The sequence below is a fragment of the Bos indicus x Bos taurus genome, chromosome 11, assembly GCF_003369695.1.
Source record: "Bos indicus x Bos taurus breed Angus x Brahman F1 hybrid chromosome 11, Bos_hybrid_MaternalHap_v2.0, whole genome shotgun sequence".
In the NCBI taxonomy this organism is placed as follows: Eukaryota; Metazoa; Chordata; class Mammalia; order Artiodactyla; family Bovidae; genus Bos; species Bos indicus x Bos taurus.
This window is the reverse complement of record NC_040086.1, coordinates 1618880-1627157: the sequence shown is the minus strand read 5'-3', so window position 1 is coordinate 1627157 and position 8278 is coordinate 1618880. Positions and strand designations below refer to the sequence as shown.

At 46.3% G+C, this 8278-nt stretch overlaps 1 protein-coding gene across 1 annotated transcript in view; it reads left to right on the top strand.

Moving 5' to 3' along the window:
• Positions 1-8278, top strand: part of LOC113900903 (two pore calcium channel protein 2-like) — a 55035-nt gene that overhangs the window by 968 nt on the left and 45789 nt on the right. The gene's annotated exons all lie outside the window — the stretch shown is intronic.

Genomic DNA, 8278 nt, shown 5'->3' with positions numbered 1-8278 from the left:
GACAAGACGCTGGAAGTCTCTGGTTTCCCACTTTGTAAGGCTGGCGGTGATAAATCACACCCGTCTCGAGAAGACGGTGTCGGTGAGGCCCAGGGCGCCTTGCTTGGCACACGGAGGCGTGTCCTTTACTCCTGCAGGTGTGTGGGAGGTGATAGGCGTTTTAGTCCTTTGTCTCCTTGAGTGTATGGAGAAGTCTTCCCCTTCCTCCCCGCTTCAGCTATGTGGCCCCTGCAGCCTGCTCAGGATGGTCCAAGGGGCAGGCTTCTGGGTGGGGTTAAATGCCCTGTTCCCCCAGTGCTCCCTGGCCTACTGGCCTCTCAAAGGGGCTTGGCAACTTCCAACAGGCAGATTCTACCATGTCCCCTGTCCCTTAAAGAATTAAGCAGAGAAAAGCAAGTCAAGAAGGAAGAGAAGGAAAAGGATTCTTGGTCCCTGGCTCCGACCCAACCCAGGTCTTGCTCCCCTCATTCCGCAAACTGATGACGCTGACGGTGAGCACCAGTCTTCTGCAACAGGAAAATCTTTTGAGACTGTTGTCAAAATTAAAGAATGCAAAAAAGTAACTGCAGGCCTCTAGAAATGCCAGGAGGGCTGAAAACAGCCCAGAGTCCCGGCTGAGTCCTGAGTGAGACATAAGCTTAATGCATGCCTGCAGGGGTCAGCCTGGAGCAGGCAGAGCGGATGAAGAGCCTGGTACCAACAGGTCACTGTCAGCAGAACCCTAGTTTCTGAGATAACAGTATCGACTAAGTCATTAAACTGCAGCTCAGACCTCAGACACTAGGTACCAGTCTGACCTGGTTAACCTTTTTAAAAGTTAGTTTGGGGTCACTTAATAAGAAACTGCCTAGTCACCTGAAATGCATTTCTGTCCTCTCCTTTGAAGCAGTTTTTTAGAACCCTTTTCTGCCTGGTGTTGCTTTTGGCTGCCAAGCCAGGCTTCAGCAATATGTGAACTGTGAACTTCCAGATGTTCAAGCTGATTTTAGAAAAGGCAGAGGAACCAGAGATCAAATTGCCAACATCTGCTGGATCACTGAAAAAGCAAGAGAGTTCCAGAAAAACATCTATGTCTGCTTTATTGACTATGCCAAAGCCTTTGACTGTGTGGATCACGATAAACTGTGGAAAATTCTTCAAGAGATGGTAATACCAGACCACCTGACCTGCCTCTTGAGAAACCTATATACAGGTCAGGAAGCAACAGTTAGAACTGGACATGGAACAACAGACTGGTTCCAAATAGGAAAAGGAGTACTTCAAGGCTGTATATCGTCACCCTGCTTATTTAACTTACATGCAGAGTACATCATGAGAAACGCTGGGCTGGAAGAAGCACAAGCTGGAATCAAGATTGCCGGGAGAAATATCAATAACCTCAGATATGCAGATGACACCACCCTTATGGCAGAAAGTGAAGAGGAACTAAAAAGCCTCTTGATGAAAGTGAAAGAGGAGAGTGAAAAAGTTGGCTTAAAGCTCAACATTCAGAAAACGAAGATCATGGCATCTGGTCCCATCACTTCATGGGAAATAGATGGGGAAACAGTGGAAATAGTGTCAGACTTTCTTTTGGGGGGCTCCAAAATCACTGCAGATGGTGATTGCAGCCATGAAATTAAAAGACGCTTGGAAGGAAAGTTATCTATGACCAACCTAGATAGCATATTCAAAAGCAGAGACATTACTTTGCCAACAAAGGTCCATCTAGTCAAGGCTATGGTTTTTCCAGTGGTCATGTATGGATGTGAGAGTTGGACTATGAAGAAAGCTGAGCGCTGAAGAATTGATGCTTTTGAACTGTGGTGTTGCAGAAGACTCTTGAGAGTCCCTTGGACTGCAAGGAGATCCAACCAGTCCATTCTGAAGGAGATCAGTCCTGGGTGTTCATTGGAAGGACTGATGCTAAAGCTGAATCTCCAATACTTTGGCCACCTCATGCGAAGATTTGACTCATTGGAAAAGACCCTGATGCTGGGAGGGATTGGGGGCAGGAGGAGAAGGGGACGACAGAGGATGAGATGGCCGGATGGCATCACCGATGACACATAAATTTGAGTGAAATCCGGGAGTTGGTGATGGACAGGGAGGCCTGGCTTGCTGCGATTCACGGGGTCACAAAGAGTCGGACATGACTGAGCGACCGAACTGAGATGGCAAGCCATTCTGGTGCTTTGACCAATACTTTCAGTTTTGAAACAGAAATAATCTGATGCTAGTGATTCTCAGCCTTACTGTTGGGCAGAATTACCCGGGGAGTTTTTAGAAACGTATCTCGGTTTGGTGGGAGATGGGAGGGAGGTTCAAGGGGTAGGGGACATATGTATACCTATGCCTGATTCGTGTAGATAGATGACAGAAACCAACACAATATTGTAAAGCAATCACCCTCCAATTAAAAATTAATTAATTAATTAAAAAAGGAAATTATCTGGGTTTAAACTCTACCTTGAGATTCTGATTTAATTGACCTGGGTGTGGCCTGGGCAATAGTAATTTTTTCTCCTGATTTTGGCTGCACCTTGCAGAATGCAGGATCTTCCCAACCAGGGATCAAACCCACACCCTGTGTATTGGAAGCCTGGAGTCTTAACCAGTGGACCACCAGAGAAGTCCCAGCAACAGTAATTTTAAAGCTACTAAGTATCGAAAGGGCAGCCAAGGCTGAGAACAGTCCTAGGCTGTTTCCTTGTGCCTCTGTGTGATTACCTCTTGATACTTCGTGTGCTTCTTTTTTTAATGTTCTTCTTAAACCTGTTCATCCCAACTCTTAGCTCACCCTGTCTGGGGGCTCTTGGTTCACTGGTGTTCCCTTATAGCAATTTTCAGAGAGGTTCCTTGCAAGAGGAAAGGGCAGTGACCAGGAGGGCTTGGGAAGGTGTTCATTAAATCAGGTAGAGATCAACTCATGCATGTGTCTGCAGTCCTGTCTCGTTCTGCACGACCCCACGGGCTGCAGCCCGCCAGGCTCCTCTGTCCATGGGATTCTCCAAGCAAGAACACTGGAGAGGGTTGCCATTTCCTCCTCCAGGGGAACTTCCCAACCCAAGGACTGAATGTGCATTTCTTGGGTCCTGAACTGGCAGGCAGATTTTTTACCACTGCATCCCCTGGGAAACCCTACATCAGGTGTGGTCACGAGCTGAAATGTCCACAGGGCCCAGGGAGCAACATAAAAGGAGTGACCTGGACGGGAACAATCCAGCTGGGGAGGGGACTGGGGCTTGTGACCCGGAGGGCACGTCCTCTGGACAGTGAGGACCACAGCTCCCCACGTCCAGTTGGTTGTGCCACGTGGGCTATCAATTGCAGAAATGGCCACACACTCCATCTTGGATCTATTCCCCCTCTGCAATGGGCCTTTGCAACCCCTCACATCAGGAGGTGGAGTCTGTTTCTCCAACCCTTGAGACCACTGGCCATGAAACTTGCTCTGGCCAGTGGGAGGTTGGCAGATGTGACGCAAGCAGAGGTATGAAAATTACTTGAGCGTTGGTGTGTGTTCTCCAGATGCTTCTGGGACCCAGCGACCACGTAGGAAAGGGCCCTGGCCAGCCTGCTGCGCGGTGCACACAGCCGAGATGTGTGAGCGCAGCTGGTTCCAGACCATCTAGCCCCAGATGACCACAGAGACCAGCCAAGTTGGTCCTGACTAGAAGGACTGCCTGGCTAACCCACAAAATTGGGGAAAATACTAAGCGTTCCTTCAGGTGACCGAGTATCAGGGCGGGTTGCAAAAACTTATTGCAGTACAACCCAACATGGCCGGATGTTATGATCCTTTGAAGAGAAACCAGAAGTTCACATTTTTGTGTTGGCTCCGGTTTTGTAAAAAATTTGAATCAGTAGCCAGCATCCAGAAAGCACTCTCTAGGCCAAACAAAACATATCTTCAGGCTGCCCTTGGCCCTTAGGCTGTTGCTTTCTGCACGGAGGCACACGATTTGTTTATACCCACACCAAGTGGTCACTGATATTCTCGCCTTTCCTGCCCAGGCTGCTGTGCCTAGGTTAGCCTCAGAAGCCATTTCTTTGTATGGAACACTCACCATACACTTCGAAAGCATCCCTTGGCTGTCTTCCCACATGGAAATGGAAGCTGCTGGTGTTGGCAGTCCTCAAGGAGAAAGTGAAATTTGAGATGGGTCCCCATGGAGGAGGGTGGAAAGGATATTCCTGGCTTTAGGCATGCAAGGGATCAGGCGTGGGTGTGGAGCTGGGAGTGGGACAGTCAGTCCATCAGTTTGGGCCAGAGAAGGGGATTCCTGTAGGGAAAGTGAGGGAGCCAAGGCAGAAGGGAGAGGCCCTAAGGGCTAAGCCAGGGAGTTGACGTTTGATTCTGTGGGCACACCAGGCAGTGTTGTTGACTGAAGGTTTGAGTGAGGTGCATAGGGAAGCAATGATCTGCTGTATTCTGGACATCAGAGTGCCCTATGGAAGGAGAGAAGGAAGGCAGAGAGAGAGACAGAGAGAGGGGATAGTGTTTCTAATGACACGGGAAAACAGACAAGGAGAAGCACTTTGCTTGAAATTTATGGTAACTTCTCTTTACCTTAAGTTTTATAAATTTTCTAATATATCTAAATAAGACATATTGGCTTTGTTCTCTCTTTGAATTTTTTTTTTTTTTTTTGATGTGAACCATTTTTAAAGTCTTTATTGAACTTGTTGGGGCTTCCCTGGTGGCTCAGTGGTAAACCACCCACCTGCCATTGCAGGAGACTGGGTTTGCTCTCTTGTCAGGAATATCCTCTGGAGAAGGAAATGGCAACCTGCTCCATTATTCTTGCCTGGGAAATCCCATGGACAGAGAAGTCTGGTGGGCTACAGTCCTTGGGGTCACAAAAGAGTCAGACTCCTGACTTAGATTTAGCAACTGAACAACAGCATTTAACTTGTTACAATATTGTTTCTGCTTCTATGTTTTGTTTTCTTTGGCTGTGAGGCATGTGGGATCCTAGCTCCCCAAGAAGGAATCAAACCTGCAACCCCTGCATTTGAAGGTGAAGTCTCAGCCAATAGACTGCCAGGAAGATCGCTTGGCATTTCTCAAAGCACGTTTATCAACAGCTTCGGTTTTATCAGGGTTTCTGAACTTAAAGGTATCTGGAGCTTCTAGTTGTTCATTCCACTGGAATTTCTGGACTCCATCTCCCCCTCCCTCCTGGACACCCTCCTCCCTCTTGCCCTGAGGGATTTAAATTATTCACCTTCCTCAGAACGGAGGCTTACAAAGTGGGGAGGGTAGGAGGAGAAAATGTAAAACTCTTACACATGTTTTTAAATCTTGGGGAGTGGAAAGGAAATGTCATGGCTTTGAGAAAAGGGAAGAAAAAAAAAATCAGAAGTCAATTATTGTCCAAGTGCCATGAAAATACAAAACCTATGAGAAACAGTAGTAAAATGGCCATATTTAGACCAGTGATGTTTTGATCTTGACTGCACATTGGAATCCCCTGGCCGCTTTAAAAGTTCAGTGCTGGGTCCCACCTCCCAGAGAACGATGTAATTGGTCTGGGCTGGAAGATCTTTACAAGCAAACTTTCTGAAGGTGATTGTATTGTGCCTGGGAGGTGAGATCTATTGTCCAGGCAGTCAGCGGTGTCTCCCCTAGACTGGGGCTACTGTTTTGAGATATGAAGCCACTTTTCAGCTTGTCTGGAGGAATGCCTGATATCCAGTCTTCGCCATTTTCACAGTAGACATGGGCACGCATACGTGCTAAGTTGGCTCAATTGTTTCCAACTCTTTGCAACCCTATGGACTCTAGTCCACTAGGCTCCTCTGTCCATGGGATTCTCCAGGCAGGAATACTGAAGTGGGTTTCCATGCCCTCCTGCAGGAGATCTTCCCGACCCAGGGGTTGAACCAACATCTCTTATGTCTCCTGCATTGGCAGGTGGGTTCTTTACCATGAATGCCACCTGGGTAGTGATTCCCATGTAAACTTGAAAAATATATGCAGTTTTGGAATGGGATATCTAACATAAGCCACATTCTTGGGTTGGATGAAAAGTCATTCATTTTACAAGGAGGATATAAATGGGCTTAATACAGGTGAGAATGTTCACGTACCGTAACTCTGCCTGTTAAGAGTACTTCGTCCCAAGCACAAATGGGCAGAAGTCATATACACATGGGATGGAGGGAAGGAAGACAAGAAAAACCAGAGGACAGAGCAGATGGAATCCTAAGAAGAGACAGGTGTCAGAAACAGAATAGCCGTTAAGAATGGGAAAATTTTGGAACATTAATGTAAGTTAGCTGTTATGAAAGTGTAAGCATATTTAAAAATGACAGGCATGAGTCTGGCTGGCAAGGGGTCATTTGGATGGGGTGCCACGATGCTTACATATTCATTGCAGGGAGTCTGGGTAGGGTCTGAGGGAGGTAGGCCCAGGGCCCAATTGCCTGAGAAATTACTTTGGCCACCTGATATGAAGAGCCAACTCATTAGAAAAGACCCTGATGCTGGGAAGAATTGAGGGCAGGAGAAGAAGGGGACGTCAGAGGACAAGATAGTTGGATGGCATCACCGACTCAATGGACATGAGTTTGCACAAACTCCAGGAGGTGGTGAAGGACAGGGAAGCCTGGCCTGCTGCAGTCCATGGGGTTGCAGAGTGTTGGACAGACTGAGCGACTTAACAGCAACAATGTTTTTTTTTTTTCCATTCTCCACCTGGAGGCTGTATGGATGATTGCCCTCAAATTAGTAGCTGTCAAACTGTTTATATTTGTGGACAAAGGGTTGCCCTGGGACTGGAAAGATTTTCTTGTATGTGTGTGTGTGGCCGAGTCGTGTGGCATGTGGGATCTTAGTTCCCTGACCAGTGATCACTAGAGAACTAACCTGAACAGTGAAAGTGTAGTCTTAACACTGGGCCACCAGGGAGTTCCCTCATCGTTTTTAAAAAAATTAATTAATTAATTAATTTGCAATGGGTCTGAGTTGTGGCACGCAGGATCTTTAGTTGTGACATGCAAACTCTTAGTTGCTACATGTAGAATCTAGTTCCCTGACCAGGGATCAACCCTGGTCTCCTGCATTGGGAGCACATGGTCTTAGCCACTGGTCCATCAGGGAAGTCCCTCCCTCATCATCTTTAAAAATCTCTTAATGTCTTTAAGAGATTTCACTTTAAATATTTTCTTTAAAAAATCTTTGGTATCAGAATTCTTTGCTGTCCCAGTGTGATCTTTTAGGAGCTTAATGGAATTTTCTTAAAATTAATGTGTTCATTAAAAACCAACGTTTGCTGATGCCAGCTATTTTATAACTAAAATATTATAGCTGTCTAAGCATGTCGTGGGGAACTCTAGTATTCCTGAAGGTTCAAGATATTCCACAGAACAATAATTGATATTAGGTTTTCTGCTGCTGCTGCTGCTGCTAAGTCGCTTCAGTCGTGTTCGACTCTGTGCGACCCCATAGACAGAAACCCACCAGGCTCCCCTGTCCCTGGGATTCTCCAGGCAAGAACACTGGAGTGGGTTGCCATTTCCTTCTCCAATGCATGAAAGTGAAAAGTGAAAGTGAAGTCGCTCAGTAAGTGTCCCACTCTTCGTGACCCCATGGACTACAGCCTACCAGGCTCCTCCATTGATGGGATTTTCCAGGCAAGAGTACTGGAGTGGGTTGCCATTGCCTTCTCCGAGGTTTTCTACTAAAATATTTTTTAACTGCATAAAAGAAAATATGTAGTAATTGTTTAACACATTTATATGATGTTTCTTAGGCTTTAATGACCTGTCTTTAAGACCCCTGAGACCCCTGAGAATGCATGTGAATCAGTAGATGTTATATTCTTATAGCAGTTAATTCACTTGTGAGATTATTGTTCCACATCAAATTTTAATCCAAATGTTTTTTGTTGTTATTATTGTTGAAGGGGGGAGGGCAATTTTTAACAACTTCATTGAACTATAATTAATATGCACCAAACCATACATATTTAAAGTCTATAGTTTGAGTCTTGGTGTATGAATGTGTTCAGACGCTGTCATGTCCAACTCTTTGTGAATCCATATTCCGCAGCCGCCAGACTCCTCCGTCCATGGGAGTCTCCAGGCAAGAATACTGGAGTGGGTTGCCATGCTCTCCTCCAGGGGATCTTCCTGACCCAGGGACTGAACCTTCATCTCTTAGGTCTCTTGCATTGGCAGGCGGGTTCTTTATTACTAGGGCCACCTGGGAAGCCCAATATGAACGTAGAAATATACCATTTAAGCACATTTATTAATAGATCTATGCGGCTTCCCTGGTGGCTCAGACAGT